Source organism: Amphiura filiformis, chromosome 3 (assembly GCF_039555335.1).
Source record: "Amphiura filiformis chromosome 3, Afil_fr2py, whole genome shotgun sequence".
NCBI lineage: Eukaryota > Metazoa > Echinodermata > Ophiuroidea > Amphilepidida > Amphiuridae > Amphiura > Amphiura filiformis.
In genome coordinates this window covers 6636580-6651554 of record NC_092630.1, presented here as the reverse complement: position 1 = coordinate 6651554, position 14975 = coordinate 6636580, and the positions used below count along the sequence as shown (strand labels likewise).

The 14975-nt window shown below is 34.9% G+C and overlaps 1 protein-coding gene across 1 annotated transcript in view; it reads left to right on the top strand.

Annotated features, from left to right (window-relative positions):
- The window catches only part of LOC140147933 (uncharacterized), a 269908-nt gene that overhangs the window by 1718 nt on the left and 253215 nt on the right, over positions 1 to 14975 (top strand). The gene's annotated exons all lie outside the window — the stretch shown is intronic.

Here is a 14975-nt window from a genome sequence, read left to right as displayed (position 1 = left end):
CCAAATTGGATGCATCAAAATTACCCAATTAATGCTGAATGTGAAAAACAAAACTATCATAAGTGTAGTAATACCCATTAATTTGCTAATAAAAGCTTTAATGTTGGCACTTATAACAGTTTCGTAATACGACGGATTTCGATGATTTTACACACAAGAAATGAAATCCACAAATACAGAGTAATAGGGTAACGTACCGTAATAAAAAGACAACATATTGAAAGTGCTACATCTCAAACACTGACTTGGAGTTACAATCGATTATTGATAGTGCCTTGTGGATTGATCTTACTCAATCTGTTGCTCCTTCAGTGTGCCTCCAGTGTCATATAAAAATAATGGTTTTACATTTTCCTTTCCCAAACACCATATATATTTGACAATCCACTTCATATGTTATAAATTTGATGTACGTATTAAAAAGTTATACTGACACGTGGCAAAATATTTAACCAGTGAGGAGTGTGCATTATACTTAGAATTTCCCAGGTTCAGATGTCTGAGCCCCATCAAGCTCCAATGAAGATTTTCGCTGGACAGCATTTATAGATATCTAATTACCTAATGTCTGATGATGTTGACAGAGTCTTCTGGAGTTCATGTACTTCGATGCATTTTATATATCAGCTCATTATGATAGATGAGAAATAAAGAAAAGGTTTTTTTACAACCAATTTACAAAATATTGAAATTGAAAAGGAGATGATGGGTAATATTGAAACATTAAAAGATATACGGCACTGTTACTAAATATTAGATCACTCTTGGGATGGAGCGAAACTTTGTAGTAACTTTGTTTATTTTACAAAGCATCAAACACTGAAAGAAATTCAGGAGTAAGAATTATGACTAAGAGTACGTACAGACAATAGCGCCAATCCGGTTTGAAATATGGCGGGGGGGACAATCAGCCTGAATTGTCAAAAAGTGTCTGAAAAGAACAATAAATGGGTGGGTCATTTTACCGATACAGATAAGGCAAATTGGGACATACAACCATAAGACATAGTTGTTAAAAAAACATACTTCGTAGTGGTGACGCCAACAAAGATGGTGCTACAAATAAACTCAGTTTTAAAAAGCGGATCTGGTTACTAAATGTTATTAACTTTATTTCACTATCAAAAACACCAAAAAATCCATTTTGAACGACAAGTTTTATTCGAGCGCATTTCAAGCAACGTGAAATATGACTTTTGACATACTGTGCGGAAAACATTGACTAACATGTGTTGAATTCAGGATACATAATAGGCAAGTTGCTTCTACTTTATTCATTTAGTATTGTTGAATTGCCGTCATTCTGGCGTCAATATGAATATTTATAGCGAAGAAAAAATATGTGTGATAGTGTTTCAAGACAATCAACAATTGTTATTACTTATCATAGATTGATTTTGATTGCTAGTGCTCTCGTACGAAATGGTGAATTATGTTATGCAAATGTTTCAGGTCACGTTTCTAGTTCACAGGCTTATGGGTTCAATACATTGCAATAAGGGCCACTCGGTGGAAAATGTCTAGCAGTTTTAAGCAGGAAAATGCTCGGTCCATCTATGGAAATATTATATTATCGCTCATCTTTGATTGTTTTTGTTCCTTTACACTCATTGTGTGTACCTTTCGTAGGTTATATGTTGCTCTATTGTTTTAGGTACAATGGTATAAAGATGGCAACAGGTGTATTTCGGTTCTCAACCATTAAATGTCCTTGACTCGATCACCAGCTTCATCCGTCATTTTTCTTCATCTAATCTGGGATATTGGTATCCTATTTTTCTCATTATCCCAGTAAAATTTAACACCCGGGATATTTTTCGTTTAAATGTCGTGAACACGGTACACCGGTAGTGTATGTACTATTCTATAGGGCATTGTTATAAACATTTTTTGCTTCACATATCCAAACTGCAGGAGCAATACAACTTAAAATTTGGACACATATTGTCTTAATTGTTCGCTGCAATGTAAGATAGAAAACAGAACATAAGAAATCGGACCACAACTCTTTAAATGAAACGTGTAAACATATTTTGCTCTATGACTCATACATGTAGGTCAGATACATTTACCATTAACCTTTATAATGTTGTTTATAAAAAGAGCCATATGAATGATGAAAATAATGCAAAATCCTGTCACGACAATTGAAAGAATTGATGTGGATGAGTATAAGTAACTTAAAGTAAGACATGGTCATAAATTTGTGGGCAAATTGTTATTATGACATTTTACCTTGTCAAAATCAGATAAGCCGCCTAGTAAATCATAAGGTTCGAAACGTGATTGGAAAGAAGTCACGACCTAATAAAGAAAACATAATGCTTGGTGATATGTTGTAACATGATACAATAGTACTAAACACAATGATTCTTGCTCAACATTAATATAATCTTAATCCTTGACAAAATGCTCAACTCACCATTCTCATTAAAGATAATTTACCGATGCACATGAAACACTATGATCCACAACATGTTCCTCTGTCAGGGCACAGTTCTTTAACCCCAATACATTTGTACACTCATTGAATGACCTTTAAAAATTTGGGTACCAAAACTCATACTCTGCAACTTGAGGTCAAATTTTGCACTATGAGTGTTTAATTGAGGTTATTGAACTATGCCATTGGGATGAGGCCATTGTGGTTCATAGTGAAAGGTTTTAACACATTAATTACATATATTCCAAGCAAATATCAGTCATGAAATCACGATCCAAGTTCAATATCTAATGGAGGTCAAGATGTAAGTTACAGATAATTATGATTATTGAAAATGCATTACGCTAATGGTATTTCATGGTCTATGGGCATATTGGTTGGCAATGAATAAAAAATGCTTGCCCATCATATTATTTTCACTTTCATAATACAATGGTCAGTTAGAATTGAGCAGACACCATGTCTTATATATATTGCTGTTGGACTCAAAGATAATCAAGATAAGGTCATAAATGATTCAACCCTTACTGAGTAAACATCGCGGTTAGTATATCAAGTTCAAAATATTCATTTTTAAATAATTTTTAAATAAAGTTTATGTTCCAACCTTGATAGACTGGACCTATTGAAGAGCCTGAATTTGATTGTCAGGTTCATTGTGAAAAAACGGAGTAAACTACTAAAGGTCTAGAATTTAAAATTATGTAATGTTTTGTTAGAAACTGATCACATCCAGGAACTGCATCATATTTTTTCAATTCCAAGTTTTTTTGAAGTGGGGATTGAGGAACTAATTAGGAACTGTATTAGAGGCTTCAGGGAAATTGGTTGCTAAGCAAATTGTACTGGGACATTTTTCATTTAAATTTGACAAATCAGTGGATTATTGGTGTGATTATTTGAGGATTTTCCATATCATTTTTGTTGAGATTGCTCTGAAAGATATCGTAACATTATTGTAAAGGGGAAAATACATAAATGAGTTGAGCAGCCTATACGTGAATGGTGGACTCGATCGACCATTGCACATTCCAGTACCGTCGCAATATTCTTACCTATGATATTCAGAATGACATTGATAAAACGTAAACATGACAAAAAGATAATGATGTTATATAAATATGACAAGTATGGAAACATCAAAACACGTTTGTTTGTAATCCAATTATGCCAGCGCGCGTGGACGACAAAATGTCAGGGATTTTGAACAATTGTAATGTTTGAGTTTTTGTATTCACATAGGAAGCCCTATTTTTGGTCCAACAACGTCTAGGGCTGAATGTTATTATAGGGTCGCCACTCCATATTTTATTTTAAGATCTTGTTATGTCGTGTTCTATGGAATAAAAACACAAAAGGCCGATTATTATATTCAAAATTGGTAGATTATCCAGCCACAAAACAAATGGAAAATATATGGAACAGTGAAAACTGGAAGCCATTATATAACGAAATCATACAAGAGACCAAACAACTGCGTAGATAAATGCTTCTAAAACAGCCGTAAGCTACTCCCCCTATAAACAATCCATATCTGATCTACTTTTGAAATTTTGGTTATAATGGAGGAGTCGAGATATCCTTCTCATATTTTTGCAATTCTAGATTTTTGAAGTGGGAATTGAGGAACTGATTAGGAACTGCATTAGACGCTTTAAGGAAATTGGTTACTAAGACAATTGAATACATGAATCCAAAACCCACCCAAGTCAATGGGAAGTGATTTTGAGAAAAAAAATCCGTGTATCATTTTAATTCCTTCAGTTAGATTTACCTGGCCAATATGGTAAGTTGTACGTGCAAATGGGTGGGTTAAACTGTATTAGGTATGACGATTAGCATTTCAGGTACTTCGCGGGGTTCATTTTAAATTCTGGACTTGGGTGGTTTTTTGAATCATATACAATAATGTTCGAATGAGATTACCACTAATATGATAATACAAAATAAAGCACACAGTTATGTATAATGTTGATAAGCATTCTGCCATGTAATATAAACCACGCACTTTCCTTGATTAAACCCATTTTTTTCAAAAGTCACACTAAAACATTTTTTGTAAGTTCTACTAAATAAAAGTTAGTAAAAACAATGTCTCGTTCTACTAATTAGTGATTTGTAAGGGATGTTTAGCGATGCTATTATATTGGTTGGGTATGCCGAACAAGTCTGCTTTACCAATGAAACTGTTCGTACGGCATACGCTTTACGAATTTCAAACCTGCCACAGGCTCAACAAAGTTTAGAACTCGTTTGTCTGGTCTAACGAATCAATTGTACAAATGTGATGTACGATGGTTGTGAAGGTGGAAAACTATGCTAACAGTTAATATTTCTGATCATACACATGTGGCACAGCATTTCTGATCATACAGAGAAGAAGCTTACACCATCAATACAATATCTAGTGCTCATTTTGAGAGAAATAACTTGAAATATTAACTGTTAGCATAGTTTTCCACTTTCAAGTTTGTCGCTGCACAACCGCTACTCGGTCAGTCGTCTGCAAGCACGAACACATGATCGAAACAGCGGGAATGTTTAAAACATCGTAAAACCACCAGAGATTTGTAAAACCAAATGGTACAACGAGTTCGTAAACGCCGCGATGACAGGGTTTACGAACTATCGATGCTGTACTAAATGTTGCATTGTCGTAGAACTTCCAAATCCAATTAGTAGGACCTACTCCACAACTATTATTCCTTCATTTACGAGTCTTGCATACGTCCGCTTAGTATACATATATCGTAAGACATCGTAAAACTGGTAGCATGCGCTCAAGCAGTTTATTTTACTAATTTAAATTAGTAGAACACAGTGCACTCTCCAGCAATGAATGTGTTACAAGTGGACTTTTATACATAATGGATTTCAATCAATGTGTTACAAGACTCAAATCATGGACTTGGGTTGATTCTTTCATACATGCTATTTTTCACATGCTCAATAGACACAGAGGATGAATCTGAGTTGTTCTTTCATACATATGACATTCCCATGCTTAACTTAATTTGGCCAAAGTATGGACTTGGGTGGCGTTTGTATTCATATATGTAATTGTACTGGGTTCATTTTGCATTTAAATTAAAGAAGTCAGTGGATTATTGGTATGATGATTTGAGGACTTTACACATCATTTTGTTGCAATGGCTCTAAAAGACATTGAAGGCAACATATTTTTGTAAAGGGGATAATATACAACGAGTTGCGCAGCCTATGCGTGAACAGTGGACTAGGATCGACCATTGCACATACCAGTGCCGTCTTTTATTATTCCTACCTATGATATTTCGAATGACATTGATAAAACGTAAACATGACTAACAAATTATGATGTTCTATAAACATGACAAGTATGGAAACATCAAACCACGTTTGTTCGTAATCCAATATTATGCCAACGCGTGTGGACGACAAATGTCACGGATTTTGAAACAGTTATTATGTTTGAGTTGTTGTATTCACATAGGCAGCCCTATTTTTTTGGTTCAACAAAATCTAGGGCTAAATGTTATTATAGGGTCGCCACTCCATATTTAACTTTAAAGTCTTTTTATGTCGTGTTCTATGGAATAAAAACACAAAAGCCAATTATTATGTTCAGAACAGGTAGTAGACACAAAAGAGATAGGAAATAAATGGACCAATGAAAAATGGAAGCCATTATACAATGAAACATACAGGAAATTGAACAACTGCATAAATAGATACATCTAAAAACAGCCGTAAGCTACTCCCCCTATTACCCATATCTGATCTACTAAAGAAGAATGATTAGGACTTATTACCTGAAATTGCCGGCAGATTAGATATTCCCTAGAAATTTGCCCGACGCCAGAAATATCTTGTCTCAAAATCGCTATTGTAGTTCATTGATACGGGGAACAAAGTGAAAAGGGAAGGGGATTCTAATGCATGCTCATCTGAAAAGACACAGTTCGTTAACTTTAATATGCTTGTACATGGAAAGAAATGATCTTCGCATGTGTTTGGTCACACACTCACGCTCCATCCTACAAAGTTAATATTTTAGTTATTATTGTTGAATGGGGATTATCGGTCTTTGCCGTTGTACGATGCCAGTTTATCGTATAGTGCAACTTTTACTAAATCAAATTACTTCACACTGTAGTATTACCGAAGAAGACAGAACCATAATGAAATAGTGTTCTTGGAATTCACGAAATATTTATGCTTTAACTTAATTGGATAATTTTGGTATTTTAATTAGATCATAACCGTAGCTAGGGTTATCATTCCGCTAATTTTGAAAGCATCAATAATGTACGTATATCTGCTACTTGAATAAAATAACTTGAAATAATTGTTTTAGGTTCAACAGCCAGGGTAATCATATACCCTCTCTGTCAATTTAGAAGCATCAATAATGTACGTATATCTGCTATGATAATGCAATAATCTGAAATACTTTATAAGTTCAGCAGCCGCTGCATTCTTTGGCATTTCAAGTATATCAAGTTCAAAATATGTATTTTTGAATGATTTTTAAATATAAAAGTTTAAGTTCCAAACTTGATAGACTGGCCCTATTAAAGAGCCCAGATTTAATTGCCAGGTACATTGTGAAAATGGAATAAATTACACCAAGTTGAATAGCTTAACCGCTCAATATTGTTATTGCATAGATGCTCTTAATCAATTTCTCACTTGGATATACAATGAGTTGAACAGTTTCTATAAGAACGGTGGACTTGATCGACCATATCAATTATATTCAGAATGGCATTGATAAAACGTAAACATGACGAAAAAATATGATGTTATATAAATATGACAAGTATGAAAACATCAAACTGCGATTGTTTGTAATCCAATTATGCCAACGCGTGTGGACGACAAAATGTCAGGGATTTTGAACAATTATCATGTTTGAGTTGTTTTGTTCACATCGGCAGCCCTACTTTTTGGTTCAACAAAATCTAGGGCTGATTGTTATTATAGGGTAGCCATTCCATATTTAACTTGAAGATCTTTTTATGTCGTATTTTATGGAATAAAAACACAAAAGGCCTATTATTATATAAAAAACGAATAGATTTAATATCCAGATACAAAATACATGGAAAATATATGGAACAGTGAAATCTGAAAGCCATTATACAACGAAAACATACATGATACAACTGCATTTAAAAACAGCCGTAAGCTACCCCCTATAAATAATCCATATCTGATCTACTTGGGAAGAATGATTAGGACTTATTACCTGAAATTGCCGGCAGATTAGATGTTCCCTAGAAATTTGCCTGACGCCAGAAATATCTTGTCTCAAAATCAATACTGTAGTTCATTGAATTCAAATCACATACGGGGAACTTAGGTGAAAAGGGAAGGGGATTCTAATACATGCTCATCTGAAAGACACAGGTTAACTTTAATATGCTTGCACGTGGAAGGAAAATGACCTTCAAATATATTGGGTCACACACTCATGCTCCATCCTACGAAGTGATTATTTGAGGTATTACAGTTAAATGGGGATTGCTGGAATTTGCCGTTGTACGATGCCAGTTTATCGTATAGTACAACTTTTACTAAATTGAATTATATTCACACTGTAGTATTACCCATAATGAAATACAGTGTTCTCAGAGTTCATGAACTATTTATGCTTTAAATTAATTAGATAAGTTTGGTATTTTAATTGGATCAATACAGACTAATTTCAAGCAGCGTACATGGCAATATAATAGTTACTATGTGCCTTTCTGATGTACTAAGTTGCATGGAAACCTACGTATCTCTTTTCTCACCTTTTTGATTCTTCCCAATTTAAAGAACACATCCTCCAAAACACGATGATATGACACTTTGTCATCTGAAAGCATCAGTAATGTACGTATATCTGCTACCTGATTACAATAATCTGAAATAATTTGTATCGGTTCAACAGCCAGTGTAATCATTCCGCAACATACTCAGTACATTGGAGTATTACCAACGAATACCGACCCATGAAATACAGTATTGTTGGGGTTTGTATTTGATGGCTTGTATAGCCGGAGTTCATGAACTATTTAAGCTTAAACTTAATTGGATAATTTTGGTATTTTAATTGAATCAACACAAAATAATTTCAAGCCGCGTACATGACAAGATAATCGTTACTACGTTTCTGATGTAGTAAACAAGACAAATCTACTGAGAAATCTGTTTCTCATCTTTTCGTTTATTCACCATCTCAAGAGCACTTCCAAAAAATCCTGATCATATAACACTGTCATTTGAAAGCATCAATATTGTACGCATATTTGTTACTTTAATACAATAATGTGAACACATTTGTATAGGTTCAACATCCATCTAGGGTTATCATTCCGCTAATTTTGAAGGCTTCAATACTATACGTATAATCTGCTACTTGAATAAAATAACTTAAAATAATTGTTTTAGGTTCAAGAGCCGGGGTAATCATTCCGCTACGTTCTCTCACTCTGTCAATTTGGAAGCAGGAATAATGTACATATATCTACTATGTTAATGCAATAATCTGAAATACTTTATAGGTTCAACACATGCAGCATTCTTTGGCATTTGATAGATGTTTGCGCAAAATAATGGAACAGATTCCGTAATACGACAGATTCCGATAATTTTACAAACTTTTTCATGAACGCAAAAGTTTTGAAAGAAATTAAATCCACAAATACAGAATACTAGGGTAAGGTACCGTATTAAATGAATCTCAAACACTGACTTGGAGTTAGCATCGATTATTGATATTGCCTTGCGGTTGATCTTACCCAATCTGTTGCTCCTTCAGTGTGCCTCAAGTGTCATATAAAAATAATAGTCTAATATATATTCGACAATCCACTTCATACGTTATAAATGTGACGTACACATTAAAAAGTTATAGTGAAACGTGGCGAATTATTTAACCAGAGAGGTGCGTGCATTATACGTAAATCGCTGGTCAAAAATTCACAGGTTCAGATGTGTGAGCCCCAGCAAGCTCCAATGAAGATTTCGCGGACCACCGTTTAATGTCTGATGATGCAGACAGAGTCTTCTGGAGTTCATGTAATTCGATGCATTTTATATCAGCTCTTTATGATAGATGAAAAGATTAGAAATACAACATGTACAAGAAAAGCTTTTTTTGCAACCAATCTACAAAAGATTGATATTGATAAGGAGAAGATATTGGAACATTAAAAAGATACGACACTGTTGCTGCTAAACATTAAGCCACTCTTGGGATGACGCAAAATATTTTAGTAACTTCGTTTATTCAGCTTGAGCTGTAACGAACACCACAAATACTGACATAAATACAGGAGTACGAAATTTGGCTATGGGTACATACAAATACAGATAAGGTAAATTGAGACAAACAACCATAAAATAGTTGTTAAAATAACATAATTCGAATTGGTGACGCCAACAAAGATGGTGCTACAAATAAACTCAGTTTTAAAAAGCGGATCTGGTTACTAAATGTTGTTAACTTTATTTCACTACCAAAAACACCAAAAAATCCATTTTGCACGACATATTTTATTCGAGCGCATTTCAAGCAACGTGAAATATGACTTTTGACATACTGTGTGGAAAACATTGACTAACATGTGTTGAATTCAGGATACATAATAGGCAAGTTGCTTCTACTGTATTCATCTAGTACTGCTGAATTGCCGTCAATATGGCGTCAATATGAATATTTATAGCGAAGAAAAAATATGTGTGATAGTGTTTCAAGACAATCAACAATTGTTATTACTTAAAATAGATTGTTCGCCATGAGAAATATTATTCGATTGATTTTGATTGCTAGTGCTTTCGTACGGAATGGTGAATTATGTTGTGCAAATGTTTCAGGTCACGTTTCTAGTTCAAATGTTTACGGTTCAATATTTTGCAATAGGGGCCACTTGGTAGAAGATGTCTAGCAGTTTTAACCAGGAGAATGCTCGGTCCATCGATGGAGATATTATATTATCGTCAGTCCTGTGTCTGATATATGCTGTTCTATTAGAAACGTACGTTTTCTTAGCCAATACAGGTCCTTGACCCGATCGCCAGCCTCATTCTTTATTTTCCTTCATCAAAACTGAGATTTTGGTATCAGAAGAAAGCTCATATGTTTCTCATTATCCCAGTAAAATTTAACACCCGAGATATTTCTTGTTTAAACGTTGCGAAAACAACGTTGTGAAATGTGGTACACCGGTAGTCTACGAGGGGGTATCAAAAAGTTTTTGAAATCGCCCAGAAGGGAAAGAGCTATACCGATGAAATTTTGCTAGTGTAATTACTGGTCCTTATGCACACTATGGTGCAAAAATGGGCTCATAAGCATGTTTACTTTCTTTACAGGTAGAGCTAGATGCCAGTAACCTGTTGCCCATGTTACCGTATATAAATTGCCAGATGGAGAAAATTGAGGGTAGCAGCGTGATTAAGATCCTACTTTTGAAGGGTTAAAGTGCCCAGAAAATCTATAATAAAATGAAAACTGTCTACAGTGGTGATTGTCATATGGTACTGTTGACTTTTGGAAAAGGAATTTTTTTTATTTCATCATAGATTTTCTGGGCACTGTAACCCTTAAAATGGAATTTAATCCCTCTTTGTGCCTCAATTTTCTCATCTTGCTGGTTATGTGTTACATAGGCAGGTACTGACATCTTGCGCCACTGTAAAGAGAGTAAACATACTTATGAGACCATTTTTGGCACCATAGTGTACATAAGGACCAGTGATTACACTGACAAAATTTAATTGATATAGCTCCTTCACTTCTGGGTGATTTCAAAAAACTTTTTGATACCCCTATGTACTACCCTATGGGGACACGTTTTTGCTTCTCGTATCAAAACCACTGGAGCAATACAACTCAAAATTTGGAAACATATTGTCTTAATAGTATGCGTCAATATAAGATAGAAAACAGAACGTAAAAAATAGCACCACACCTCTTTAAATGAAACATATTTTGCTCTATAACTCATAGTTCTAATGCATTGAACATTAATCTTTATGATGTTGTTTATGAAAAGGGCCACATGAATGATGAAAATAATGCAAAATCTTGTCACGACAAATAAAAGAATTGATGTGGATGAGTATAAGTAACTTAACGTAAGACATGGTAATACATTTGTGGGCAAATTGTTATCATGACATTTTACTGTGTCAAAATACAATAAGCCGCCTAGTAAATCATAAAGTTCGAATGCGATTGAAAAGAAGTCACGACATACTGCAGTTACTGTCCGTTTTCCTATACACAATACACAGTGCTCTCACCATTGACGCGCGACCTTTACAAATAGTGTATGTTAGAAGTATACCGTAAACGTTCGCCTAATGGCGCTATAGAGTTCATGGAAATGAGAGAGCGCCATCCCTGTAAAAGCCGACTATTATCACTGATCATTAAGGGTACGTGTAGTTAAAGGGTGAAACCTATCGACACATACAATTATGAATAAGATCGAACAAATTTGTTCATGATAATGCGGTAATTATTCACCTGATACGTTGTGGCCCAGTGAGCAGAGCATTAGACTATAGTGCGAGGATAAAGAGAACTTGTGGAGAAGATGGTTCGAATCTCATGCAGTAATTTCTGACAGATTATGATGTCTGTCAATGTTTTTTTTCTGATTTGAGGAAATTTTATTCTCTATTTTCTTGATTTTATCTTTAACATTGTTTATATAATTATTTTATCTTGTATGTGTCTTTTTTCATGATTCTTTGTTTTTATCGTTTCATTTTAGAGTAACTCAATCCATTCAATCAAATGTTGTAATGAACCTATTTGATTGTATAGGCATTTGTTATGTGTGTGAGACGAACTGTCGCGTGCGACAAGTCTTTAAATTCGCGCGAGTGTCCTTGCCTATGCATCAGTGGTCATAAGAGGTATATCATTTTATCGAAAGGGGGGGGGGTCCCAAATATACGGGGGTCATAAAGTCTTGGAAAGAATAATAGGAGGGGGTCATAAAATGTTTTATGACCAAAATGTAGGGAGTCACACGATGACCACAGAAAGTGTATTATTTTATTCAAAAAGACTGATTTCAATACAGTTTTTGGGTTTGGGGTCATAAATTTTTTGATGCCGAAATAGGGGGTACGCAATTTTATTGACGCAGACTTTTTTGTAAATTTGGGACCCCCCTTCCGAAAAAAAATGATAGCCCTCTGAGAGGATTCAAAAGATAACCTCTGCCCCAATAATCCCTAGCTATATTTGTTTGAAACTGTTCCACCGAGGATGTATCATAATAGGCTCAGTCTTCAAATGATATAAATAAAATTTGAATGAGTGAACGAACAAAATCATACAACGACCAACTGAATAGAGACTATGCATATGACGTATCATCCCGTAAATATGGCGGAGTACTCAAATGCATTCAACAAAAGCATGATTGCATCTACCGCGACAGTTCGTCTCACACACATAACAAAATGCACTACGATCAAATAGGTTGATGACAACGTTTGATTGAATCATGGAAGAAAGAGATAAGAAGGAACCACAACGAACGCATTCACTTTGTCCACTCCCTTTACCGACATTTAATTGACATTGTTATTCATGAGGATTTACTTCGATCAATACCCCGCGTTAAATAGGTGATTGGTATTGTACTCCATGTATTTGCATGTCTTCTGGAGCGTGTCTGAAGGATGATTTGAACTAATGACCTTCCGTGCAAGCACTCTATAGGATTTTCTCTGGTGACGTGATCATCGGTCATTGATGGCCTACATCTTTTTCTTCCATTTCGCCCAATTTTCCCGAACTTTGATGACTTTTTTTCTCAGAGTTGGCAGTCTTTGGCACTGAAACGAGTTAGCTAGTTACGATTATACACATATAAACTATTAAATTAAACAGGTTTCATGTACCGGACTCAACCGGAACATTGTGCATTATTTAAGAACATTTTGCATCTATTTTTCATCGAAAAATCACCAAAATCTTACCTTATTTGCTAAAGATGAAACTCAGCAAAAAAACGGCCGATTTTGATGACCTTTTCGATGTGTTAAAGGACATTTTCTACACAACACGATCAAGTAAACAGTTTGACTGTAGATCCCAAAACAAAGCTACTATACAAGTTCAGAGCATCAGTGAAATTCCATAATCTTACTTCTGGGTAGCGTTTGTTTGTTCTTGGATGGGTTTGTTATAGTTTTTTTCCAGTAATGATTTCGCCAAGCATCGATCGCGGTAAATGGATCATACATGAAAGTACAGTCTGCCGCCTGGACAACCAATTCTTTAGAAATGCTTAGTCGCGCTAAAAGTCGATCGATACATGTAAAAATCAGCACAATTCAGAGCAGAGATACAAATATAAAGCAATTTTTTTTTCTTCAGTAATGTCAGTTAAAAACTTGGTGCTTGGATATACATTTTTTTTAAAATCCTGGTGTTAAAATTAAGCATCAAATTGTGTCTTTTAGTGTGATATTTTTGATTTTTATAGGCCTTGAATTCGCCTGCGAGCTTTTTACGGAATTCATGTTTTAGCGTCTCAAACTAACATAGTTTGCTAAAGAAAGATATTTCCCACCTCTGTAAAGCACATCGTGTGGGTCTATATGTTATAGTTTTGTCAGAATTTCCGTTTTTGTTTTACCCTTTTTCCATTCATGCTCAGAAAATGTCAAACTAAGTAAAAGTAGGCAATGGTGAGTACTTTTATCTCGAGAGCAACCAGCAGAAATAGTCGATATTTCCTTTGTTGTTATCCAGGTCAATTTTTCATTAAAAGCAAATTGCCCGACCAGCGATTAAATCCCCAATTGGGTGTTCTGGTTAAACATGATCAGTAGGAGCGCTATAGGTCTGGGAATTTCTTTGCTATATTGAAGTTCTGGCAACACTATAGCCATGCCGGTATTCCTATTAAACCCAGGGATATCGATCCACAATGCTAGTACTAGCCTTTAGATTTCACGTGTTGATTTAGAAATTTTTTCAGCCGACAGTGAAAGATGGTGAAATCAAAACGGAAATTCTGACAAAACTATGATATATAGCTCACGGTGATGTGCTTTAGAAAGTTGGGGAAAATCCTTCATTAGCGAACTATATTACTTTGAAAAGCTAAAAGGTTGATCCAAGAAAAAGCTCGCGGGCCGAGCTGAAGCCTATAAAAATCGAATATCTTACACTAAATGACTGAATTTCAGGCCTAAGTTTAACACCAGGATTTAAAAAAAATCAGTATCAAGCATTATAGTTTTTCAAGCCATTTACTGAAAAAATGAAAATTATTGCTTTTCATTAGGATAAAAAAAAAAATTTTACACTGAAAAGGTGTAACTCAAAATTTTGCTCATTTCAACACCAATTTCGATCGTTTGTATTGCCTCATTAAATGACTGAGTGAGCCTTGCAGAACAAAAGAATCGGTTGTGCAAGTAGCTGACTGGATAGCTTTTCTTTTCATGCGTCAATAGATAAGCGGATTAAAACTTGGCCGATCGAAGTCGTTGTGGTTCCTTCTCATCTCTTTCTTCCATGATTGAA